Below are 27,500 nucleotides of genomic sequence, written 5' to 3'. Positions count from 1 at the left end.
TGTGTACGTGTACCCGGGTTTGCATATTTCAAGTGGGTTTCCATAAATATTGCAGTGTTTGCATTTGTAGCGGTAAGTGTTTATAGATTTATTTTCAAACGTTGGTTGTACTCGGATGTGTAAGCAATGTAGGCGACATTGCGTAAACGGAGTGTGTGTGAGTGAGAGAAGAATTTTGTTGGTGACAGAGAGTGTGTGTGTTTGAGGGCAAGGGGTTGAGAGAGAGAGGTTTTGTGCTTGTGTTACTCTGTGTGTGTGTGTGTGTGTGTGTGTGTGTGTGTGTATGTGTGTGTGTGTGAGGGGGGGGGGGGATGCCGGGAAATTACCAGTGCATCTGTAGCTCTCTGCTCCACCGCTCTGGGGTCCCTGGCAAGTGTCACCATTTCAGCAGCATATTAAATCTCTTAACTCTCTCTCACTCTCTCACACACACATACACACACACACACACACACACTCTTTCATTCTCGCTCACCCTCTTCTTTCTCATGCTTGCTCTATACTCTCTCTGCCTCAACCCTCTCTTCTCTCTCTCTCTCTCTCTCTCTCTCTCTCTCTCTCTCTCTCTCTCTCTGGCACCCCCCATCTCACCCTCTCCCGCCTCCCCCATCCCACCTCCACTCCCCCCCCCATCCCCATCCCTCTCTCTTGCTCTTTCTCTCCCTCTCTCTCTGTCTCTCACTCTCTCTCTCTCTCGCTGGACTCTGTTGCTAACAAGCTGGCTGTGATTTATTTTTCATGTGTTGCATTGTTAGCGTGCACACATTTGGCAGGTTCTGATCTGGCTGGCACTAGCGCTGGCGTGGGTAGTGGGCAGGGCTGTGCCTCCTCCTTCGCCGCCGCCGCCGCCGCCATTGCAGCGGCTCCACGCCTGGGGTCCGTGTGCCCGCTTGCCCGCTTACCCGCGTGCCCGGACCCAGAGGGCAGTGGGAGCAGAGGAGCGGTGGCAGACAGCCGCGCCAGTCTCCAGTATCCATGCCACCGAGTCCTCCAGCGCCATGCCGATGAGTTTTGGCACGAGCCATAGGTCTGTCTCCCGCCCCTCCCTCCCTCCCTCCCTCCCTCCCTCCGCCCGTCTGTCTCTCTCTCCTTCTCTCTTTCTGACTCTGTCACTTTCGCTGTCTCTCACACTCTAACCATCTCTCTCTCTCTTTCCTTCCCTCCATCTGTCTCTTTCTCTCTGTCTCTCTCTCTCTCTCACTCTCTCTCTCCCTCTCTCCCTCCACCATGCTCTTGGTTGGCACAACATGGCTTTAGCGCCGTCATCGGCCAGTGGCACGGCTGAGTGCAGTCACCGCCACAGCTGCGTGTGTGCAAGGAAGGGGGAGGGGGGTGGAGTGTGTGTGTGTGTGTGTGTGTGTGTGTGTGTGTGTGTGTGTGTGTGTGTGTGTGTGTGTGTGTGTGTGTGTGTGTGTGTGTGTGTGTGTGTGTGTGTGTGTGTGTGTGTGTGTGTGTGTGTGTGTGTGTGTGTGTGTGTGTGTGTGTGTGTGTGTGTGTGTGTGTGTGTGTGTGTGTGTGTGTGTGTGTGTGTGTGTGTGTGTGTGTGTGTGTGTGTGTGTTAAGGGTGGAATGAGAGACACACAGTGTTGATGTGCCAAGTGATTGTCCTCAGTAAATAAAAGCAGACGCTACATCTTTTCCTCCTCATTCTCCCCCTTTCTACCTCTTTCTTTCTTTTCACTTTTTTTCCCTCTGTCTTGTTTTTTGGGATGTTTGTGTGTGTGTGTGTGTGTATGAATGTGTGTGGTGTGTGTGCGTGTTTACGTGTGTCTCCGTGTGTGTTTGTGTTTGTGCATGTGTGCGTGCCTGGGCTTCAGACGCTGTGGCGCAATCACATTTGAAAGCATTTTGTGCTCGAACATAACAAGGGGGGACCAATCAAAACAATAAATGCGACCGCTTTTGACAAAGCCCTCGGCTCGCAGTTGTCAGAAGATGTAAGCTGACTCACTCGCACAAGAAGGGCAAGCATCCCTCGCAGCAAGCAGGGAGGGGGGGGGGGGTGAGGGGAGTGGGGCTGAAATGATGAACCTACAGCACTATGGTGTCTTCTGTTTTCACTTATCCATCAAAGCCAAGACCACAGATCAAATCCATGTAGTACATTTTCCATTATATTGAACGTGTTAACGATTACGGGCCGCTGCGTCGACTGCGGCAGGAGACCTCGACTTGGACTTTCAGTGTTCCGTGTGAAAAACTATTTTCACGTTTTGGCCCTCACTCATTTGCCCGCCGTTGTTTTTTTGTGTTTTCGTTTCCTCCCCCACTCTATCCAGCAAGGTTCGGTAATTTGCCTCGTCGTTGTTGTTGTTGTTGTTGTTGTTGCTGCTGTAGCCGTTGCGGCTGCCGCGGTTGTTTTTCCTACCTTTAGGATAATTCCGAGCCGGCTGCAGAGGCCTGAGACTTTGAAATTGGCACGTTTATCTGCTTCTGCAGACTCGAGCGAGTGAGTTTTTCACTCCTCTTGGCTGCCATCCACTTCGCCTCAGATCCCAGCCATGAATATTCACATCACATTCGGCAGAGAGAGAGGGAGAGAGAGAGGGAGAGTGAGAGAGAGAGTGAGAGAGAGGGGGATATAGCTGGATCAAGGTTGCTGGTGGCTGAAAAGACATCAGGCTGTCATTCTCAATGTTCAGTCTGATAACGCTGCCAAGAGGGCTGTGTTACTTGCACAGAGAGAGAGAGAGAGAGAAAGAGAGAGAGAGAGAGGGGGAGGAGAGAGAGAGAGGAGGAAGAAGGAAGAAAAAGAGGAAGTAATACACAAGAATGCTTTAAAGCTTAAACTTTCTCCTCTGTCAAATCCAATACATTATTGTCTTTTTACAAACAAAACCTGGTGCAGCAGGTCACAAGTCAAAGATCAGAAGGTCATATTTGTTGTGTCTGCGAGTTAGTTTTTCAGGAAGTACCTCACTCACTCTCTGGATCCCATGAGCGTGTTGCTGTCTGGGCTTAGATATACTACTTGTCGATTGGACTGACATTTAAGATAAAAAAAAAAAAACCCTCTTAGATCTCTCAGACCTTGATTTCGGCCCATCGATTGCCTCTTTTGGCAGCACACTGACTGATCGAGTCAGATGCCTAAAAACTGTTCTTGACCTTTTCCCATCGACCCCTTTGACCTTGCGGAATGACCTCACTTTCTAGAACACCTTGATATGTCACCCCTTTCCCTTCATCTCCCCCCAATGACGAGATTTTGCCCTGAGGGATTTCACAGAACATTGGATATGATGGAGTTGATGAGAGAGATTTGCCACACAGGATTTTGAGCCTCTGATCTGTACATGGTGTAGATGGCACAACGACCATCCTGGTCAGTTACAATCTCTCCTTGTACTGGATTTGGTGAGGATTAGCTTCATGCCCCAGTTCTCATGCTGAGTACCTACCTAGTCCTTTATAGTGAATAGTCCTCCCTCATATATTTTTACTCAACTTTCTCCACATATTCGCAACAGGTGTACTGTTTTGCTTCATAGAGGACACATTTTTGTCAGTTGTTATTTAATTTTTGGTCCTTTTATTGCCAAGGTTATCCAATGTCTATGCCGCTTATTTTTTTGCACAAAAACAAAAAAGTTGTTTGATTTTAATGGTGTAGCATTAGTAGAGTGGAACTCTTTGTGCATCTTATTGGGCCTGATGGCTTTCCTGCCCTGCCTTGACCTGCCCTTATGTCATGGTGTTTTCTTTCAAGTGTTGCTGCCCCGTATCAAACAGCTCGTCACAGGGCGTTAAGAACTCTGTGACTGTGTGTGTGACCTCGCCTTGTGACATGCTGTACCTCACCAGTCGCGCCCCCCCCTTCACCTCTCATCCTGCCCGCTGCGGGATTTCTGCCTCGCTGATGGACAGATCGACGTCATCCCCTCTCTCACCTGTCAGGGCTTTTTGCATAACCCGTCAGCTCGGACGTGCTCTTGGTTAGCCCCCTGAGAGCAGCAAAACCAGATTAGAGCCGCCCCCAAACACACACACACACACACACACACCGTCACCGCCCCCCCCCCCCCCCCCTCTTCCTGGACCCATTTTCACAGTCGCAATAAACATTGCTCATCCACTCCGGTGTGTGAGTGTGTGTGTGGGGTGCTTTTTGCACGCCCGCATCGCGATGACACATGCGGCCGTGGTTTCACCCAGGTAGCCAGTGGCCGGCCTTGTTCCCAAAGAGACCTCTCCACTTCACGTCTAGTTTGCATCAGGAGATGTCAGGTAGTGTTATTGTTTGGGCTCAAGGCAAATTGAGGTTGGAGGAAGGTCGCCTGATGTTGGGACAGTGGCTTGTGTGTGTGTGTGCGTGAGTGTGAGTGTGTGTCTGAGAGAAGGGAAGGAGAGTGTGTGTGTGTGTGTGTGTGGAAGTGTGTCAGTTAAGGTATAGAGCAAATGTGTGCGTGACTGACTGGATTGTTTGCGCAATGGTACCGTCTGTTAGCAGTGGTAGCAGTAGAGAGCATTAAGTATAACTCAATAAGTCAGTGATGTCTTCATAATGACTTAATAATGGGACCGTTAGCCTCAGTAGAATAATGCGTTTACAGGCCCGCTATGCTAGTCCCACTCTGGCCATATATCCCCTACATCAATATTTAGTGTGTGTTGGTTTGAGGCCAGAATGGAAAACAGTGTTATGTTTGAGCAAACATTTAACTTGCTGAACTCTTGAAACCTGGATAAGTTCAACTCACTGTTGACTTTAAGAAAGAAAGAAAAAAAAAGGAAGAGACAGAGGGAGAGTGAGAGAGAGAGAGAGAGGGAGGGAAGGAGAGAGAGAGAGAGAGAGGAGAGAGAGAGAGAGTGAGAGAGCGCGAGAGGGAGAGAAGGATTGATTTATTCAAACTCTGTCGTGTTTTCCACTGTGTTTTTCACGGATCCTCCCTTGGCTGTGAAGTCTGCCAGCGGAGGAAGTGGGGGGAAATAAACAGGATCTGTCCCGGCATGGGGCCCTGGACTGTGCACTGGGCCTGGGCGGGATAGGACAGGGCCACAAAGCCTGGGGGGCGGAGGAGGGGGGGTATGGGTAGGAGAATAGTGATGTTAAAGGGGCTCTGGTGGTTTGGTAGTTGGGGAGATGGGGAATGAGGGGGAGTGTGTGTGTGTGTGTGTGTGTGTGTGTGTGTGTGGAGGGGGGGTGGTTGTGCATAATCCAGTTGGCTCCCTCCCCTTGAACCCCAGTAAGGAGACGATGATGCGGAGGTTAAAGGGATGTTAAAGGACAATAACAATAAATCTGTCGGCGCCTTAACGAGAAATGTCAGGTCGGATTGAAAATGATGAAACCATTTGCCTCGGCATTGGCTAATAGAAGCACCTGTGTGCTGCGTTGGGCTGTCCATGTGTCTGTGTGTGGACAGTGTCCAGTGTGTGTGTGTGTGTGTGTGTCATTGGACGTTAGTGTTATGAAATCATGCCAGCCTTATCAATCACAAATTGTCCTTCCTGTTGCAAGGACACAGAGGCGCTTTCCAGTGGTCCACCCACAACACACACACACACACACACACACACACACACGCGCGCGCGCACACCCCTGCCCGTTCAGCTGACGTCACCGTCCCAGAAGGAAATGGACCCCTGCATGTAAGCGGACATTAATTAGAGCGCTGATCAGTTTAATCTCGTTGGCGGTCAGGATATGCCGTTTCCTCCTGGCCTGACCCGTCCTCCGCCTTTTTATCTGCTGGATCCACATTGGCTCTGAGCGCGGCAGGCGGCGGGAGCCTCGTCTGGCCTCGCTGGCGGGCTTTTTTTTTTTCTCTGTCTTTTTTTATTTTTTTTGGAAAACGACGGAGCTCGTAACACATGTCACTTCCCTGCCGGTAGTCCCCGGAGCGGAGCAGAGGGACGGTAGTAGTGGACGAATGTGCAAATGAGAGCGGCGAGAGGAGGAAGTGCGGGCCAGCAATGAACGAGAGATGAGATCCTCCTCCTCCTCCTCCTCCTCCTCCTCCTCCTCGTCCTCTCCATCAGTCGGCTCACAGATGGCCCCTTCCCCACGGATCACAGGCCCTCCCTGACAGCAGATGTGTGTGTAGTGTGTAGTATGTGTATGTGTGTGTGTATGTGTGTGTGTGTGTGTGTGTGCGCGTGCATGCTCGTGTACTGTACGTGTGTGTGCGCGTGTGCGCGTGTGTCCGTAAGTTTGTGTTTAAGGATTTGCCTTTGTTTGAGAATTTGTGTGTGTTTTAATAGGTTTGTCGGTATTTGTGTGTGTGTGTGTATTTGTGAGTGTGACTGTGCATCCATGTGTATATATGTCCGTGTGATGGTATCTGTGCAACAGTGTTTACGTGCGTTTCTGTACGTTTTGAGTGAGCATGTATCGTGGGGGGGGGGGGGGGGGTAGTGAGATGGACAGATTAGATCGGTCACTCACAGCACTAGTGACACACACTGCCCAGTGGGCTCCTGGCAAGTCGGCCATGTTGTGTTGTTTCCCTCGTGATACAAGATGAGAAGATTAGATTAGTTGAAAAGCCCCCCGTGTGGGCCAATGTAGGCCATGATGGCATCAGGCAGTAACCTTGGCCTGCCACTCAGACGTGTGCTCCGTGACACCTTATCTCATATCGCCGGGATCAGCGCCGGACCGCTGGCTGATGGAGCCGTTTCAGGAAGTGGTCAGGAAGTCGGACAGGAAGAGGAAATGGGGTCAAAAAACGCATCCAGGATGCCAGGAAAGCCGTGTCCGGGTGGTGCCGACTAACTCGCTCTGCACGCTCGACGCTCGTTTGCTTGCTCGCTCGCAAGCCTCGGCCCGTGTGCACTGGATGCGTGTAACCACACTCCAGTTGCGGCCTAGAGTGGATCGCTTAGCTGGTTTTCGTGTCTTAAGTGGGCACAGAGGCCGTGCTCGGTGTCTGCTCAAAGCTGTTTATTTCTCTCTCTTAACCGAGCATCAAATCGCTCTTTGTTTGTCGCGGGTTTACGACGGCGCGGCTCTCTCTCGGCTCGCTCGAGTCTCTCTCTGTCTTTGTCTCCTCGCCTTAGCGTCACCCAGTCATGGCGTGCCGAACTTTTGACTCAAGAACACTGCAGTTTATGAAAAATGCATACACGGAGCTCTTTTCGCCCAGGCGATGCGTTCAATACTCTTGTCATATCATATCCTTGTCATGTCTGGAGCATATTAATTATGTAGAGGGGAGGCGCGCAGCACGGGAGAGAGTGTGTGAGAGCAGGGGAGCGCCGGCGTGCATGCGAATTATTTACAGATGATTTATGAATATAAACACAGCCTAAGCGAGGTCGAAAAAGCAGTCACAATACACGCAGAGTGCAGTCTTCAGATTTTCTTAGTGGCACAGTGTGTGTGTGAGAGTGATTCAGTGAGTCTCACCACTCTTCTCAGTGGCATAGTACCACTTGACTGGATTTTGACACCCTCAGTTTATCTTATTAAAGTTAGCCTATCTAGCCATTGGGCAATTTTCAAAATATTGTGAAAAAAAAATCTTTTTCCTTCAGTTTGTTTATTGTTTTTCCAATTATAAATACAAACACAAAGGATACTGATATGTGGTATACTGTATGTCTAGGGCGAAACAGGGGAAAAAAATAGTTGAAGAAACTGGTGAAAAATGATTTGACCGACATGTTAACTGTTGGGAATGACATCGAACCATTTAGTGGTCTGTGGTGAAAGCACATGTTCAGTAGCAAGTGAGAGGTGTGTTTATTTGCGTCAAAGTCACATAGTGAACCTTTAATCAGGTGGAAAGAGAGAGGGTCATACCCCCGGACCCACCTGACACGGTCACTTCCTGTTCCATGCCAGTCTGAGGCATGTGACCTCAGTTGCCCCGCTCTTGGCCGTCCTCTTGCTTCCCAGAATGCTCTGTGGCGCTCCAGACTCTACTGTGCCCGCTGTTCTCCTTGCCAACGCCTGCCTGGCCGAGTTCATGGGCTCATTTCACCACCTCGTGCCAAGGAAAGAGAGTTTGAGGCGGCATATAAAAAAACAAAAATGGCAGCATGTTATTTCCACAGCGGGCACCATATTTCAAAAATGTAATTTCAGTCCTCGCGTTCTTCTGATGCATAAAAACAAATCTCAAAGATATATTGTCAGGCCTTAATGGGTACAAGATGTCACTAAGACTGAACTGAAGGCTACGCCATATGTTTTCCTTTCTTTTTTGGTCTAATGACCCCTTGGTTTTCAAAATGTCTAAGGTAAGGCGTTATAAATGACCCTAGTCCATCTGCTGCAGTTAATATTATGACACATCTGTATATTGACTTTAACTCGGGTACTAATTGAGTGGCTGTGCGGTTGGCAAGCTTTTGTGTAAACAGTATTAGGTTGCCGCTGTTTCTTTTTTCTGTCAGTCCCAGGGCTATGGACTGTTGGCATCCACGCAGCTGGGAACGGCATAAAATCGCGCGCGCAAAAAAAAAAAAGGTTATTTATTTGTGTGCCGGCCAAATCATTTTCAATTATTCTCTGCCTGAATCGGTCCTGATGTTTATTCATTAGGGTTTGTATTGTGATGCGAGAGCAACAACCAGAAGAAAAACTGTTTACGGAACTCCCTTTGTGGAGCAAATAGGCCCGGCGTTTCAAGGGGAATTAGGAGGATAGAGAGTGACACGTTTATTGGCTTGAAAATCGAGCTGCATGATTTGTTAATGATTGATTGTATTCTGTGTCATAGCAGGCTAATGTTCCTCGTTTAGACATCAAAAGTGAAATGAGCAATAAAAAACATCTGACCCACAGAAAACAACGCCACCTCTCTCCACACACACACACACACACACACACACACACACACACACACACACGCACACAGGTACAAATAATACACACAGATGTTAATGTGGACTATAAATTTTACTTATGTCACTTTGAAAATCACACCTGCAGTATGGCCATTACGGTAAAGACAGTTTAGCCTCTGCTCAGGGGAGATGAAGAGAAGAATTTTGGTAAATAGAGAGAAATCACAGATGTCGACACTTAAAAAAAAAAAAAAAAAAAAAAAAAGAACTCATTTCCACTGTTGGTTCACCACGATATAGAAAATAATATAAATAAATAAATAAAATCAATTCTCCACTCTCTCTTCATCTGTAAGCAGCATGTGTTGTGTTTGATAGGATCGCCTGAAAGATGACTCTCATAAAAAGCTGAGGAGCTGCTGTTGAGATCCAGCTGTATGCGCCTCAACACACACACACACACACACACACACACACACACACACACACACACACACACACACACACACCACCCACTTCCCTTCGGCGTTCTTCTGTCTTCTCAGCAACCGTTTGGAGGATTAGATCCACTACAAACACTCGGGGAATATTAATCTGTTTAAGGACCACACTTGGTGTTTTTTTTTTTCTGTCCTTCTTCTTCTTCCCCTTTCTTCCTTTCATCCTTTCTTTCTTTCTTTCTCTTTTTTGAAATTTAAAAAGACAAGGGGGGAAAAAAAGCCCACCACATCAGTGTCTGGACCACATGCTAGGAAGAGGAAATGGAATCCTCCCTTGCTGCCTCTGATAAGCACACATGAAGCGAGACTGAGCCCCCCCCCCCTCCCCCCCTCCTCCTCCTCATGCCTGGGTTGTAGTGTAACCCTGTCGTGGCCTTACACGCGGGTCACCCCCTGTTATTGTTTTGATCCAATCTGTTGCGCATTACACCAAAGCGATCTTGGTTAAACACTCCGATTCCTGCTGAATTTTACACAGATTTTTTATTGAGAGCTCAAAGCCTCGGAGTTTGGAAAACAGCTATGGGAACGCTTTTTGATGAAAAAGGAAAAGACATTCCCCCTTTGTCGTGATGATGACACTATGTGTGGTTTTCTTCTGAGGCTGCCATTCGAGTAGTTTCTTAACTCTTTTGACACAATAGATGTGTCCTTTTGGATTTATCACCATCAATCCTGCAGGTCGGAGGGCTCGGGTTCTCCAACCACAACCATTGGAATGTGCTGACTTGCAGTGAAATGTAGCATGTGACCTCTGATCTCAATTTCACCCTTAGGTTAGTCGGGTCTGGATCGATGCACTAGACTTGAGCTAGCGAGCTAACACACCTTACAGCCTTGATAATGACCAAACCTTATGTGATGAATTGATCTAATTGAGTGGAGGAGTATTTCGTATTGAATTACTTTATCAAGGCTCATAGGGGAATGTAGCAGGAAGAGAGTGCCGAGATGAGAAGGTGAGAAAATGATGATTTGAAAATCAAAGGGAGTCGAAGCCAAAGGACTAAGTCTGCATGACCACATGCTGTCCAGACATCTCTTTCACACGTGTTGAGCTTCCCTCGGCCAGGCCCTTTGAAGATGCCAGTGTGTCAACCACATGCAACAAACCGCTCAGTAATGACCACACACACACACACACACACATGATTCTCTCACACACACACACATTCACTCACTCACTCATACACTCACTCTCACTCGCTCAATCACTCATTCACTTGCCCGCACGTTCACACACTCTCCCTCACACTCACCACACGCCACACACACACACACACAGGCATACACACACACACACATACACACAGCGTGTGGCCGGCCTCTATACCCCCCACTCAAATCTCCAGTCGCGCTGGACCCATTTGCCGCCAGTTCTCTCTGTGAATTTGCAAACGTTTCAATTATCACATTAGCAAATCTCATTTTAATACAAAAGACACAGTCAGCCGCTTTTGTCCTAAAAAAAAAAGGGAAAAAAAGAAAAACATCTGCCTGGTGGATGGTGCGACTCACTGGGAATACAAAGATTGTTCACTAATCACAATGTGATAGCCATTTCAGACGGGACCTCTCATTGTACTCCTATCATCAGGTTCAGATGAAACAGAAACACTTGCCTTTCAAGCGGCAAAACAAAACAGCGCGGCGCCGATTGTGCGTAGCAATGCCAATTGGTGTGTCCATTAAAGCGATGAACCCGGTTACCAATTAAACGATCTTTTGTTAAACATTGTAATATCATCCTCCCCTTGTGGTTTCGCATGCAGCCGATATCTTATGCAGGCAGCGCAGACGTTGTTCAGTAGGGGTTGCTCAATTTTTAATGCCCAAAGGTCAGGATGATGAATTCGAGAGCTGAGAAAATGACCTACAAGGTACCTCGGTCAGAGAGCATGTTCCCCCTGCAAGCTCTGGCCTGATCTGTAGTCGTGGTGGTATGGTAATGAATCAATCATTCAGCGCAGCTGGAGATTTTTACACCCCTCGTCAAGGAACGAAACACCGAGGCACCGAGAGGTCAAGTCCACCTGCACCGTTGCCATATTTCAAACTCTTATGGCTGTCCTCAGATCAGGTTGGGCCTTTGTGCCGCCACTGGGTCAGGAAAAGGTTACATAGAGAGGTTCTGAAGTTGTTCTACTGTGGCGCGTATGGAAGTGGGTGGGCATCTCGGGCCAATGGAAACGCTTCATTCCCTGTCTGGCTCTTTAGCTTGCCACTAGTGTATAACTGTGTGTGTTGTGTGAGAGGCTAGCTGAAACATTTGTGTGTTTATGTGTGTGTTTGTTTGTGTGTGTGTGTGGAGGGTGGGGGGGGGGTGGCGTGGGGGTGGTGGGGCGTTCTCTTTTTCCTACCGTGCTAGAGTATGGTCCTCCGGGGATTACACTAGCTAAGCCCTTATCACTCCAGGAAATTCAGTGCCTGCTTTAAAAAGTAGTAGGAGTTGAGGATTGAGGAGAAGCGTGTTTTTTTTGTTTTTTTTGCCTTTACTCTCCTCTCCACCACCTTCTCTCTCTCCTTCGCCTTATTCCCTGGGAAAGTTATTACAGATTTTCTTTTTTTTTTAGGGGGAGAAAGTCCTTTTTTGGCACTCAAGTTTCTCTTTTTCTCTAACTCTCCATGACTCCCTCTCTCTCTCTTTCCCTCTCCCTCTCTCTCATTCTCTCTCTTCAAATGTCCACATTTTTCCCCCCTCTCCACATAGCCGGTGGAATTTTTTGAAGTGGAAAATGTGAAAGCAGGTGCTTGTGCGAGGCGCGCTCGTAAAGCGGCCCTGTTCATGGCGAAGCGATGTTAAACATCTAGGGGAAGTGTTTGTTATTCTAATGGGATACCTCCATGGTAACACGGCTTACAGACTGCAGGGCTTTGTGCTGGAGTGAATGCTCTGTCTATCCCTCTCGTCCTTTATTCTCTGTCTCTGTCTCCCTCTCTTTTTTCCCCTCCTCTCTTCAATCCCTCTCTCTCTCTCCTTTTCACTCTTTCACTCCTTTCATATTCTTCTATCTTTTCTATCTATCTCGCCACACTCTTTTTTTTTTTTTGATACTTCTCCTGTCTCTTTCATCTTCCCTCTTGCCTGCGTTCTTGTGGGTATAATTAATACAATCAATCCTGTCTCGTAATGGGGTTTGCATACGACCCTGATGTAGATTGATGTTGATTGAACAGGAATATTTGACTAAGAGGACGGTGTGTAACTAACCAACAGAGACACATCCATTTGTCTCGTCACCGTAACGCCGCGGCGCTGGCGTCTAGCGCCGGCAAGGTTAAATGGTGTTTTAGGTAGGCACTATGCATACAGCAGTCCATTAAGCACCCGCTATTTACCGCCAGGCTCGCGTCTTTAATTGCTCCACGTCGTAATAACACCCGTAGAAAAAAAAAAAAAAAGAGAAGAGTTATTGTTTCATGGCGTGTTTAAAAATATCAACATGTCATGTGATGCACTCATTAGACACGATTGTACAGATGCTGACCTTTTCAGCGTGGTTGCCATGGAATAGAGTGGCATGTTGCAGTGATATTGTTCCATCCACTAATTTGCCATCCAGGGCAGATGGGGTTATTAATAGCCGTTCAGCTGGCTGGCTGGCATGCATAGCCTTATAAACAAACCCTCAGCACCCCTAACCACCCCCTACCCACCCCACACCACCCTTACCCCTGGCCCATCTACCTCTACCAAAATATTCTAAACAATACTGGTGGCATCCAGCAGCGGAGGTGGTGGTTATTTATTTTTTATTTTTTTGCTTTCCCCTGACAGGTGTTTCACTTTTGTCTCACCTCTTACCGCCTCTACCACCGTGAGTGCATGACCAATAGAAGGTTGCAAAACAGGCAGATGCTACACAGATTCAGCTACAAATCAGTGACCCATTCCAGCAAACACACACACACACACACACACACACACACACATTCATTCACACACAGACGAACGCTTACATTTGAACATATGTAATGCAGATGTACACAGAGGCGTAGCTACATATTGAAAAAAAATATATAGACACCAATACATGCATTTACATGCACTCTAGTATTATATATACTAGAGTATATTGTATTGTATTGGTTCTCATAGTTTGATGGTCATAATTACTGGGAATGGAATTAAATCTAATTCTGTACATTTACACGTGTAGATTCTCCAGTACGCTATGGCCACCGGTCTCTACAAATGTCACAAACTGGGTGGCAGTGTGGTTCTATATATTGCGGATGGCCTCGCGGCGAGGTCTGCCTGTTTCTCCATTTCCTCTCGAGCTGAAGAGCTGGAGGATATTATCCTCATCATCGATCAGGCTTTGTTGACTTTCTTTTTCTGTTCTTTTTCCTTTCTTCCTAAGGCAATTAGAACTATTCCCTGGCCCCGGCTCTGTCAGACGAGCTTTAATGAGTGTTTTTCCTCCGTACTCCATCTCTCGCTCTCTCTTTTTAATTATTACTGTTCTTCGACTCAGTTCAGTACAGTTGCAGTTGCAGAAGTCTTTTCGCAGAGTTCTTTTTTGTCTGACTGGGGAAGGGAAAAAAAGAGAAGATTTTTTTCAGCCTTCCCGTTCAGAGTTGGCACATTCAGACCTAGCGTTTGCATGGTTATGTTATTCGCATGACATTGACCACAGAAGCATTGTGAAAATGTTGAGATGGGTTTTCTTGTTCAAACAATTTTTCACCAAGATATTTCAGAAGCACTAAGTATATGAGTTGTCAAAAAAAACCCCTCTTTCAATCTTGTCCATGGAACCATGGAAGAATGATTGCTGTTCTGTGCTCAAAAACACCCTACAATCTTCCAGCATCCTGCACAAACACATCCCACCTTACTTACCAGGAAGCACGTGCTACTCCAGAATGCTTTCTACAAAATCTCAAGCACACATCAAATTCTTTGAAAGCTTCCTTTTGTGCGTCTGCAGAAGAGAGAAGAACTGGTGTTCAAGGTGATTTTTTTTCTTTTTTTGTTGAAGGAGGATTGAATGTAATCCCACTGAAGGTGCACTGTTCTGTCAAGCTCATCCCAGTAAAAAGGCGAAACATTGGAGAGGATCTCCAGTCTTTTTCCTCTTTTGAGGAGAGGTGACAGACATTGTCTTAAATCTCCTCCTCGCGGGTAACCACCTCTTTTATTTCCCCCCACTGATCTACCCGGACTGTGATGTGCCATCTTTTGTGAATACTTACAGACGTGAAGCAAAGGATGGGAAGCTGTCTCTCAGGTCCTTCTTACAAAGATAATCTAAAGCCCGCCAGGTGATTAGAGAGCGAGAGCTGTGCTTTCACTTGCCTCTTCACCAATCTAAGCCAGATTACCAGGTGAGACCAGTGACACACTGTGAGTTTAGTAAGGCATGTTTGCAAAGGCTGAATCGTTCGAGACTTAAATACACTCAAATATTCAGCCTTAGCCTGGGAATAAAATTATTACATAATTCTACTAAGGCTGAGCGGAATCACATTTCAAAAAGCCTTCCAGACAGTTTACTTGCAGGTTTTTTTTTTCCCATGAGCTTGTATTCGCTAAGACCATTGACTGTAGGGAAAGTGTTCTTCTCTGAAGTATCTTTGACTGGTTTTAAGACTATAAGGCCCTGCAAAGCCTTGCTGATGGATTGGGTTCCCAAACACATTAGTTGAGGAGAAAGTTATTTTTGAATCTCTTGACTAGTGTTAGCTTAATGTACACTTACAGTATTTATTGACATCAATATGTTAGCGGTATGCACCCAGGACACATTTCTGGCATGTGTTGTTCTGTTCTGTTTTTTGATGAATGTTGCCACTGATGCAGACCCTCATAACTTGATGCTATGGCATGAGTTTGAGCACAGCGTGAGTCGGCCCCTCTGAGGTGGTTGGGTTACTTCAGTTCTCCACTCCTAAACTCCCTCCGTGCCGCGAGGACGGACGACTGAGTGGTTGTTTGAGTTTAATGCTCTGAGATTTCCCCAGTGCTTGTCAGAACATGATGGAGGATCAGTGCTCAAGGACCGAGTCACTGCCGAGGTTTTCGTCTGGTCTGCCCACTCGCGCTCTCAATCTGTGTGTGTGTGTGTGTGTGTGTGTGTGTACAGTATGTGTGAGAAAGAGAGCAAGAGAGAGTATTGTAGCAGGAATTGTAATGAGAATTGATGTCTGTTGTACTTGAAATAGTTTAGGAATGATGGAAACTGTAGTCGTGTCATTATAGTCAGTAAAAGGGTCTTTGTTTTAATAGTGTAGCACTATGGAAAACATATATATTAACCATTCCAAACTCAGAGTAGTTTAATGAGATGAAGAGGAAAATTTTTTCTGCAGATTTTTTTTTTTTTTCAGAATCCCTCTTTTACAGTAATTTCCCGCATATAAGCCGCATTGTGTATAAGCCTCAGGACTGTGTTTTATGCAAGTTAAAAGGAACAAAACCATATTAACACCATATTAACTGCCCCCCTGTATTAACCTCATAGCTGAAGAAATTTTGCAAAATCAATGTATAAGCCGCGGCTAATAGTCGGGAAATTACGGGTAATTTCCCTGCAAAATCAAGAGTTAGAAATTGACTAGACATGCCGGAATGCAAGGTAGGTTAGGGCTTCACACTTGGGAAGTACAGTACATGCCGTTTGTAGAAGGTCAGAATTTATTCCAGTGGCTTAGCGATCACTCTGCATTTCGAAACCACACAAGCTGCATGCAAAAAAGGGATGAGTTGAAGAGAGGAGAGGAGGAGGAGGAGGAGGAAGAGGAAGAGCAGGTGGGGGGGGGGGGGGGGTGGCAGTGACGTACTGAAGAGCAGACCATCGCTTCCTGATGGCCCTCAGACAGATGGCTGAGATTGGGAGAGCTTTATTTTAAGATTTGGTTGTCCTTTTTTTTCCCTCCTTTCCTTTCACATCAAATGTCTTGCCGCTAATACCTCCACCTACTCCCCCACACACACTCACACTAGCGCCGCTCCTTATCTTTTGAATTTTAATGCGATGATCCAGCCATCAGGAGAGGCGGGGGGGGGGGGGGGGGGGGTGGGGAGAAGGCCTTGGATGGATAGGAGCTGTTTATATTTTCATTAGGGGCCATCATATTACAAGTCCAATTAGAGGAGTTGTTCTTTTATTTTCTTTTTTTCCCTTCTATCCCTTTCTCTCTCTCTCTCTCTCTCTCTCTTCCTCTCTTCTTCGGCATGAATTATTAACACTCTGCTTGGGCCTCGTGCTCTGCGGCTTGCTTTGCCAGGCCCAAGAGCACACCGTCACAGGCTATTATTAGAAGCACGCTGATGAGACAGTGCCCCTGCGCTCAACTCAGACTTCACACAAACACCAACCCGTAAGAGAACGAGGGAGGAGAAGAAGCGGAGAGAGAGCGAGAGAGAGAGAGAGAGAGAGAGGGAGGGAGGGAGGGAGGTAGGGAAGAAGGGAGAGGTACCGTCTCTGGCACCAGTGCAAGCTCGTTTTTACCGCCTCAGTCGTTCTTCACGCTCATCGCCGTGGGACATCGGCTCAAATAAGCAGGTGAAAAGGTTGCACGTCAGACACGTTTTGTCTTTTTTTTTTTTTTCTCGGCGGAAACCGTTTGCGCAAAAAAAAAGGGCAGAAATTGCCATCATGTGACTGTCTGGAGGTGTTGGCTTTCCCAGGTTGACATGCAATACCCCCACCACACGAGCACACACACACACACACACACACACACACACACACACACACACACACACACACACACACACACACACACACACACAGGGCTGGGTTTAGACAACCCATGGCGTGTTTTTGTTTCGCGTGTTAAAAAAAGTGCTGGTCATTGGTCAGCTGTCTGGCCAGCCCTGCTATGGGGAAACATGTCTCAAGTTAACCATGTTCGTTCAGCAAGGGCCTCCCAAGCCCCCCCCCCCCCCACCCCCCCACCCCACACACCCCCCCACCCCACACACCCTCATCCATCCATACACCCACCCAACCCAACCCAGCCACTGGTCCACCCCAGGCCCCCCCTCCCCCTCCACCAACCCCTCCCCTCCCCTTCCCTCACCCTGCCCTTTTCAGCAATCAAAGCTTTGTTATTCTAGTCTCTCAACCAAAACCAAATATGATTCAACGGCTCGAGCAATTACCCACAATTTTCCGTTCTGCTGCTCTAGGCCTCTTCCCAGACAGATTTTTTCCCGGACAATGGAAGATTGTCCGCCGGGGCCAGCCACGCATCGGCGTGCGAAAAGCCTCCCCGTAATGTTTCGCTTTTTACCTCGGCGGACGGCTCCAAATCATCTATGGATTAGCCTCTGTGCAACAGCATTAGGGCGCCCGTGTCTAAGCGGAGTGGTCCTGCGCTCGACACCGCTTAGTGTGTGTGTGTGTGTGTGTGTGTGTGTGTGTGTGTGTGTGTGTGTGAGTGAGTGTGTGTGTGTGTGTCTCGGTGTGTGTGAGATTTGCCAAGCGCTTGACTTTTTGACCCGTGCATTTTGATGTTGTTTTGTGCCAAAAAAGAGACTGTTTCCTCCCCCCCCTCTCCCCCCCGTTTCTCTATAAGTTCTAACATCTGGTTTCATATAGGTACTTTTTGCAGACTGTTATTCATTACTCGGGCAAAACCTTCAAGTACATTTTCCATTAATCCTGCTGTAAAGCCCCTCCAACCCTCTCGCACTCCTGCTGCTGGGTGTGTGCAGTGTGTGTATGTGTGTTCAGTTTGTGTGTGTGCCGTGTGTTTGTTTGTGTGTGCAGTGTGTGTGTGTGTGTACAGTATGTGTGTATTTGAGTGTGTGCAGTGTGTTTGTGTGTGTGCAGTGTATCTGTGTGTGTGTGCAGTGTGTATCGGTCTGTCTGGATGTTTGTGCATTTAGCATGTGTCAGAGTTGGTGTGCTTGCTTGTGTGCGTGCTTGCGTGCTTGCGTGCTTGCGTGCTTGCGTGCATGCGATCATTTGTTTGTGTGCTCTGCTCGCGCGTCTGCAACATAGCTGCAGAAAATAACACTTCCCCATTTACGACTGCTTAAAATAGAGGCCATGAGCAATGGGAGCCTCCTCCTCCTCCTCATCATCTGCCACAGTGATCTGTTGTGACTGGCACCGTCTTCCCCCTTGATCCCCGCGCTCCTAATTTATCGCCATCGAACATCTTTTAGTGCGAGCCCGGCTTATTTATTTATTTGTTACTCAGCTTGTTATTAAGCTATCATCGTTGCATGGCTCACATGAACTCTGTAATTGAAGTCTGGGCCCGGCGCTGTGAGCAGAATGATTTTGTGGATTTCAGCATTGGCACTGGGAGGCTTCTTGGCTCTCAATCTTGTCTGTTTTAAATCTTAAGTGCATTCCTTGGCGGGTTCGCCTCCTCTCTCTCTCACTCTCTCTCTCTTTCTCTGTCGCTCTCACTCTCTCTGTCTCTCTCTCGCTCTTTCTCTCTTTCTCTCTCTCCTTCCCCCTCTCTCTCTCTCTATTGCTCTCTTCTCTCCCTGCTCAGCCTGTGAACCCTGCTAAACCCCAACCCCAACTCCACCACCATCTCGTCCACCACCTCCACCCTCCTCCTTTTTTCCCCTTCTCTCTCTCTTTCACCCTCCGTGCTCTCTCTTTCCTTCATCCGACACATTCTTTTTTTCTCTCTCTCTCAAAAAACTTTACAATCGAATTGACCTAAGCCAGCGACGGTCCTTCAGCTCGTTTCTCCTCGAGTGCCACTAAAGCCAGACGCGCGCTAATGTCACTGGAGAGACCGTTGCTCTTAATCATGTCCACACACTCCTCACTGGTCCAGGCGTAGGGGTGTGTGTGTGTGTGTGTGTGTGTGAGGGGGGGGGGGGGGGGGGTGCTCCTCTCACCTCCTCGTCCGTCAATGAGGTTAATGTGGTCAGTTTAGTCTCTGGGGCCACGGCAGGGTGGTGGCTTGGCGCTACGCAGTCACGGCAGGTTAATGTAATTATGTTGCCCTCCTGGCCGTGCAAATTGTGACTCAGGAGTGCTAATCGCCGGCGTGGCATTCAGCATTCGGCCCCCGAGTATTGGAAACCACCCTGCTTTTTTTTTTGCAATTACGTCCAAGTCTGGCTGAACTTTGGCCAGGTGTCCCTAAGAACTGGTGGGAGGCTACGGTTGCACTTTTTCCCCTCAGTGTGAGTGTGTGTGTGTGTGTGAGTGAGTGTGAACAACTTCATCAAGTTTCCATCCTAATTCCTTATTCCCCTCTTTTGCCTTTTTTTTTTTTTTTTTTTTTAACAAAAAAATAAATTTTGTTAATTTCTCATTTTATTTGCCTTCACATTCATCATTAAATGAACGTAGGTGCTGCTTGCCTGCTAGTGCTGAGGAGATGCGTTTGACATTTAGAAAGTCACGCAGCGTCTTGCACAGATTGAACAAACCAGCCTATTCACAACATCAGACCCGCCACCACCAGACTTTCCACTCCCAGCCTCTCTCACTCTCTGCTCACTCTATTTAGTGATTCAAGGGTCTTGCTCTGATGCCCATTCCAGGGCCCCATGTCAAGGCTGACAGAACCCCTCCACCACCCTGCCCGCCACCCTCCCCTCCCCACCACAGCACACCACCGGACCCCCCCCCCCCCCCCACACACACACACACACACACACACCTCCACCACACTCAGTCTCTCAGTCAGTCTCTCCCTCTCTCTCTCTCTCTCTCAGAGGATAGACAGATCGAGTTCCGTGAGCACGATAAGACTCTCCTGTCTAGAACAGGATTCTTAATGTTATACTAAGTTTAAAAAAAAAACATGCACTCTCCACACACACACACACACACACACACGTACACGCACACACGCAGCGGCGAGAGTGAGCGGAGCAGAGAACCAGATGCTATCAGAGGGGCTTTAGTTTGCCGAGACAGATCAAACAGATGTTTAAGTTTTCCCTACATGCTGACTCAGTCCCCGACTCCTCTCCTTCTCTGCCTCTCAGAAAACAGGCCACAACTTCTGCTTCAGTGGCCTAATTGAACTCAGCACAAATTCAAATCACATAGCCGGCACCTCTTTGGAGGAAATGGCAGGGTTTATTGTGCATTATATTCATTTAACTACAAGCTTTACATTGTGCATTTATGTACGTGACTAATATAATGAATCCAAATGATATAGCCTGCACCTCTTTGGAAGATAATGTAAGGCTGTTTCATTCAATACATGAATTCCACCTCTTTAAATTGAATCTCTATGTATTTGACAAGGGAAAAAAACGAGTTGTCTTAAAAACAAGAACTCTTAATCGTTAAACTGAGACTCGGCTATGAATATGAACATCCTCTTCATACATTTACACTGGGTAGAGGAACGACATAAAAACCCCACCACAAACAGTAATGATTTTTATCATCTCCCTGGGCCCCTGGTGGGAACTATTTGAAAGTGCCCCTGTGAGAGATTCCACTAGTGAGCAGACAAAACAAATGTGGTCTGAATATATTACTCCATGCATAATGCATGGCTAGATTGCATGAGAGTGTTTGCCTTGTTATACCATCCGTTAAAATATCTGTGAGCAAATTTGGATAGTAATATAATGAGACGTTGCAAGGGAGTTGCAACATGTACCCCCTCAAATAAGTTTTAATATTTTTATTCAAATAGCAATTCAAGTGTGTGGGTCTCGCTGAATATCCAGTTTTTCTGCGTGTGTGTATGTGGGTTAACAACATACCATATGTATGTGGGTGTGTGTGTGTGTGTGGTGTTTGTGTGGTGTGGGCTTCACACTTCAGACTGTGTCTATGTGTGTGTGGAAAGTCATAAGTGCCTGTTTGTGTGTGTAGAGAAAGGTGTTACCAACTGGGTAAAAGTGTGTGTGTGTGTGTGTGTGTGTGTGTAGCTTACAGGGGGTCAGAAATGAATGGGCTCATTGTGGGTTGTTAGTATGTTGGTGGCGCTGCTCTGTGTGTGTGTGTGTGTGTGTGTGTGTGTGTGTGTGTGTGTGTGTGTGTGTGTGAAATAACCTGGTTGAAGAGGCAGCTCACAGAATTCAATAGCCTGTTTACCCTCGAGGAACATGTGGTCCCTGAGCATATTGACAGTTAGAAAGAAATCCAAATGCTAAATAAACACAATTGTAGAGTGTAGAAAATATTCAAGACTTCTGGTGAAATGACCAAAATGTTCATGTTAACCAGAAATAAAATTAAGAACAGATCAGTAAAATGAAGCTAAGTATTGCCCTGCATACATTGTATTGACGTGCCCACGTGAAATTAAAAGAACTGCCCCTCCAGTGGCACCAGTGGCACCAGTATAGCAGCTAACTGTGAGCGCCTTGTCTGCCCACTGACCTGCTGTAAACCCATCTGATTGGGTAGCGCGACAGAGGCGTCCTGCTAACTGCCTGAAGGGTCCTTGTCAGGCTCACAGAACGTGATTGAACCCCCGAAAGTCAGGGTCCTTCCTGTGATGTTTAACGGACAGCTCGCAGCGGGGTAATCATAGGCTGCCCGCGAGACATCAAAACCGCAGCTGCCACGGCTAAATAGGCAGGAGGGCAGTTGGAGGTCTTTATCAAAGTGTTTTCTCCTTTCTTTTCCTTTTTCTCTATTTTTTACGTTAGCCGAAGTTCATTTGTCAGTTAATAAAAAGATATTGGCACCGAGTAGTTTCGTCGTGCTGGCTAATTCAAGCAGCAGTCATTTTCATAATTGAGGGCAGAGACATAGAATTACATCTGTGTACACTTGAAAGGTTTTGTATCAAAAACCCCTCCATTCATGTGTTTCATTTGCTGGAATGTGACGCTTGTAGGCTAATCGCTAATCGAGATCGCACATCCGTGTCTTTTGTACATCGAGACAAGTCTCTTATCTCCGCCGCTCAGCACAACGCCTCGACTCTAAGTCAATGTGGATAATAGTCTCTGATAAACGCATTGTCAATAACTTTCCATGCTGTGCGTAAAACTCCTCAGTGTGAGGTATCCCCCGCGACAACTGAAAGGCCACAGCATCGCTCTCATCTTGTCCCGATAATAACGGCCGGCTCGGAAACAGTCAAACTCTGGAAACAGTTGATGGATTATATCCCACATATCCCTGACATCAGCAGAACTTAAATAGCTTCGGGGGGGAGGGGGGCGGGGGGAGAAGAGGAGAGGAGGGAAAAAAAGATTTTCCTATGCCGGGCCACCTTTGGTGACACAAATGAAAATGCCCTTCCCAAAATAGATCTCCCTCTCACACACTCCCTCGCTCTCTCTCTCTCCTCTCTCTGTCTCTCTCTGTCTGTCTTTCTCTCTGTCTCTTTCTTTCTTTCGGTCTTTTTCATTCTTTTGGTCTCTTTCTTTCACTGTCTTTTTCTTTCTCTATCTCTTTCTGTCTCTCTGTCTCTCTCTCTCTCCCCCTCTCTCTCTCTCTCTCGCTGTCTTTTTTTTTCCATGCCTCCTCAGATGAGCGGAAGGCTATATTTTAGACTCGGTGACATCACACCATCCATTACAGGGACAGTGTGCTGTGACACACTGGAACCGGAAGTGACATGACTAAAAGGCCACGGCACATCCACTTCACTGTCATTTATTGTAAGTGGTGAGGTTTTTTTTTCGTGATTCGTGGGTATCTGGCTTAGCTATTTTTGGCTCTGATCGCCCGATATATGGCTGACTAATGGTGACTAATTTGCACCTGATACTGATAAGCACAAGAGTAGTTTTGTTTTCCATGATGACTGACTGACTAACTGACTGACTTTTTGTATGGAGTTTCATGGTACGGAAAGTTTCACTTTTGTGCAGGGTTCTCTGGATATAAATATTCTTTGTGACAGTCATCACTGACAGATTTTGAATCTGCCACTGGTATCTTGTGAAAGAGAAACTGTCACAGAAGCTGGATGTGGATGTGGGGGTGGGGGCATACCCTTTAAACTTTTTCCCAAACCGTAGCTAGTGGCTAGTTCTGTCATGACTTGGACAAGAACCGACACCCCACACACACACACACACAGCACACACACGCACACACATAGCACACACACAGCACACCAGTCTCGGCCTCTCCATTCTTTATTAAATGTTTAGGCTGGGAGAAAATTGTACAAAGTGTACCCGTCACTTTGATCACGCTGACCTGGAAAGGCGATCTGGCCCCAGCTTCACAGAGCTCCCTGACACCCAGGGTAACTCAAGCTGTTGCCCCTGACATACGAGAATCACCTGAGCACTAAAGAGGGCATCTTCCGTTACTGCTCCCCATCCCACCACCACCCCCCACCCCCCCATCCACCAAAAAAAAAGAGAGGGAGAGAGAAAAAAAAGCGATGAGTTTGTGCACACGCGCCTTCAGGGTTTTGTGTGATGTCATTTCGTGCCTTAAGGTGTGTGTGCGCGTGTGTGTGTGTGTGTGTGTGTGTGTGTGTGTGTGTCATTTGTAATGAGCACTGCAGTCTCACACTTCTTTGGCCTTCCTTTCTTTCTTTTTCCACTCCGGAGCCACTGTAGTCACCCTTTTGTGCGAAACTTCTTTTTTTTTTTTCTTCCTTTCCCTGGTGGAAGAAGAAAATCAGCTGCATACATTACCTCATGAAAGGTTAGCCTGGGGATGTGCTCTAACTTCAAACAGAGACACACTCCAGTCGGGGGAACAAATTGTTTTTGTTTTTTTGTTTTCTTGTTTCTCTTTTTACCCCCCCCCCCCTCCCTCTCCCTCCCCCTCCCTCCCCCCTTTCCACCCCACCCCTTTCACCAAAAAAAAAGTGTTCTGCATCAAAGCAAAAAGACAATCTAACCAACAAGGAGGAATCTGAGAAGCGGAAATGATGTAAATCCAGGTTTAAAAACTATTTCCAAAGGGCTCAGAATGGCCACATCAACCCTTGATCCACCCTGCGTTATGAGTCTTGCCACTCTTGAGAGAGTCTGAAAGACATGATGGTGCTTTATGGATGTGTGTATCCTGGCTGGTAGAGTCTGGTAGAACTAGGTAATGGCTGCAAATAGGACGAGATTGTTTTCTTTAATGGGGAATTACTGTTGGATGTTTCTGAGATTCTTTGGAAAGACCGGCTGAGATTTATGTTGTTGTTTTAAATAAGTAGCAACAATTACTCACCACTTAGTCACACACACACACACACACACACACACACACACACACACACACACACACACACACACAAAAACACATAAACACATAGGGGTGTGCACACACACACACACACTCACAAGCATAAGCACACACACACACACACACACACACACACACACACACACACACATACACACACACTCTCTCTGACCTCAAATCCAGGAAGTCTTGTCACACCGAATGCCCGAGCTAATTCAGGTTTCTAGCTGCGCGTTGGGAAAGATCAAGAGCCTCATGAAAGCGGCTTGACTGGAAATCATAACAAGCTGCAGTAGGTGTCTTGCTTAAAACCCACCCCTGATACGAGCCTGAACATCAAGCACGACTCCACCCTATCCCACACACACACACACATCTTCTACACACACACACACACACACACCCCACAAGCACGATCAGAGGCAGAGATGACGACGGCTGGCAGTGGCTTTTAAAGAGTTCGCCGCCCCTCAGGTTATTTGATAGATCCTCTCGCCCTGGCTTTGATCAGAGGCAACATTATGGCAGCCGTGACAGTTTGTCTTCCTTCAGCGCCCGCACACACACACGTACACACACACGCGTAACTCCCCAACCCTAAAAAAAAGCCCATTTGTGTCAGACACCATCTCCTCTGCTCTGACACGTTTGCCGCTCTGTTAAAAGAAGATGTCAGGGTCGACGGAGGGGCTTTTGACACTGAGAAACGCCTGTCTGTTTTAGCCCGGTGACCTCCACAGCACCCCTTCTCTCCGTGGAGGGACTCCGAGGTGAGGGGGTGGGCACGGGGCATCGGAGGGATACGGTCAAATAAGGGCCAGACTTAGACAGGTGGGGTGACCTTTTACTCTGTGATTTTTTTGTGAACGTTTGAGCCCTAGGTATGAATGAAGCAAGGACCTGCAAAATTATACCTCTTTTGTTATATTGCGTGTGTGTGTGTGTTTGTGTTTTGTGTATGTGTACGTGCGTATCCGGCGGCAACACAGGTAGAAAAATACGGTATCATAACAACACTAAGTTACAGTGACAAATCCAGCCCTCTCAGTCTACACTGCTATGGCTTCACAATCACAGGTGTTCCTCTAGTACTTTGAATAAAAAGCATATTCAGCAATTTTTTACAGGTATGCTCCTCTCTGGCTCATAACATGCCATACACGTTATCTGTGCACACTGACTGTCTCTTATGTGGGTGTGTTTACATAAAAGTGTGTTTTAAATAAAAGCAACGCCTCCAGCATTACCAAAGCCGTGCCTGTGTTCTCTAGGTCAGATTATGTCGTATGCGAATGGCCTGTAATGAAAGCCACTACATCACTCACATGTAGTGTAGCCCTGTCACGTTGCTTAGTAAATGCCTTTTACCAAAGGGGGAAAAAACTATCAAAAGACACGGAAGTCACACACACACACACACACACACACAGACGCACACACACACTTCTCCCCACCGGTGTTGAGCCGCTCCTCTCAGGTGACAGCATAAATATGTAATGAGTGGCCGCTGTCGACGCTGTGGCGGCGGCGTATTGTATTCTGCCTGATTTGCTCCACGAGCACGGAGCCGCATTTGATCCGCGCCCCTCACCGACAGCGTCCCCGCGCCTCTCCGCCGCGCCACGTGAAGGTCAGCTCTCGCTCCTCTTCCTCCTCCGCCTCCTCCTCCTCCTCCTCAACCACCACCGCCATCATCGCCCGCTCCTATACCTGCCTTCTTCCAAAGCGTCCCCCAGCAAATGTCAGCTGTGTTTTAATGACTTGGCCCCCACATGGCACAATATGGATGGGTGGATGGATGGATGGATGGATGGATGGATGGATGAATGGAAGCAGGGAGAGAAAGAGAAATGGAGAGAGGGGAAAGAGAGAGGGAAAGAGAAGGGTTTTGTTGAGTCTTACTGTATCCCTAGATCTCTATTCTCTTTTTTTTCTCCCTCTCCCCTCTTTTACTGCCAGTTCTCGTCTTCTTTCCACCCCTCAACCCCCCCCCCCCCCCCCCCCCCTCCACCACCCCCCACCCCACTCCACCCAACCCCAGAGCTCCTATTGTGATAGGGGGGGTATTATGGAGTCATGTAGCTAAAAAAACAAGGTTACGAAGATCAGTATCAAAGAGAAGGGGAGGGGGGTCCTTTTTAGTCTTTTTGTGTGAACGTCTTTGTGGGTAAGCGTTTGTGTGTCTGTGTGTGTGTGTGTGAGTGTGAGTGTGTGTTTGAGAGAGAGAGTGTGTGTGTGATTTTGTGAGAGGCTGGCCTCGGATTTCCTGCTGAAATGCGGAGGTGTTTTCTTACCTGATTTGTATTCATTCACACAATGCGCCGAGCCTGCCCCCCCTCCCCCGCCCCCTCTCCTCCGTCCCGCTCTCCCGTTTCCAAGTAAGAGGAGTCCAGACGGGACGTTTGTTTTTCCCATCATCGGATACGAGCGCTGTGCCCCACCACTTCTCCTCCTCCTCCTCCCACCTCCTCCTCCTCCTCCTCCTCTGTGGAGCGCCGTCTGGCCCGGGGCCATAAGAGCCACATCGGGGGCCTCCGCAGCCCAGCGCAGCCCGGCACTTCGCTTTCCCGAGTTTTCCAGGGAACCTGGGAGCTCGGATCACGGTCATCGAGTCGTGGCCTCAAGCGTGCCGTCAGATAGGGGCTGCTGTGGGGGGGGGGGGGGGGGGGGGGGGGTGTACGTGTGTGTCTGTGTAGAGGTTTTTCTGTCTGTTTTCTTTATTTGCTATTTATTTATTTATTTACTCTTTTTTTTTTTTCTTTAAGCAATAAATAATCTGGAATTTCCTGTCCATGAAAACTGGACTCCATTTCTCCATCTCCGTGCGCTGTGCGTCGCGTCGCACCCGCTCCTCCAACTGACATGCAACACGAAATATGTTGTACCGCTCCAAGTGTTTCCTGTCGTTCATAATGTTCCAACGTCTTGTTACAATTCCATCCCGCCAAGCCCCGGGAGTGGCTATCTCCACCTAGGGACAGGCGGAGGTTATTTAAGTTCTCCGCGTTTTAGTTCCCGATGACACTGATGACATTATTGTTGAGCATTATTCGGGCTCAAGCATAGTATCGCTGCCCTATTGTGTTCCTGTCTGCCTCAGTCAATATGTCTGAACCCTCTCGCCTTGTGCCAGGTCAATGGGAAGCATCGGTAATCCCATTCTCATGTGTTCTTCACATGGGCTGGTCCGAGAGTAAGTGCT

At 47.6% G+C, this 27,500-nt stretch overlaps 1 protein-coding gene across 2 annotated transcripts in view; it reads left to right on the top strand.

The window, feature by feature from the left end:
* Positions 1–27,500, top strand: part of adkb (adenosine kinase b) — a 156,872-nt gene that overhangs the window by 91,843 nt on the left and 37,529 nt on the right. The window lies entirely within an intron of this gene.

This window comes from Sardina pilchardus, chromosome 22 (assembly GCF_963854185.1).
Source record: "Sardina pilchardus chromosome 22, fSarPil1.1, whole genome shotgun sequence".
NCBI lineage: Eukaryota > Metazoa > Chordata > Actinopteri > Clupeiformes > Clupeidae > Sardina > Sardina pilchardus.
The sequence above is the reverse complement of the archived record's forward strand: the minus strand, read 5'-3'. Positions and strand labels throughout refer to the sequence as shown.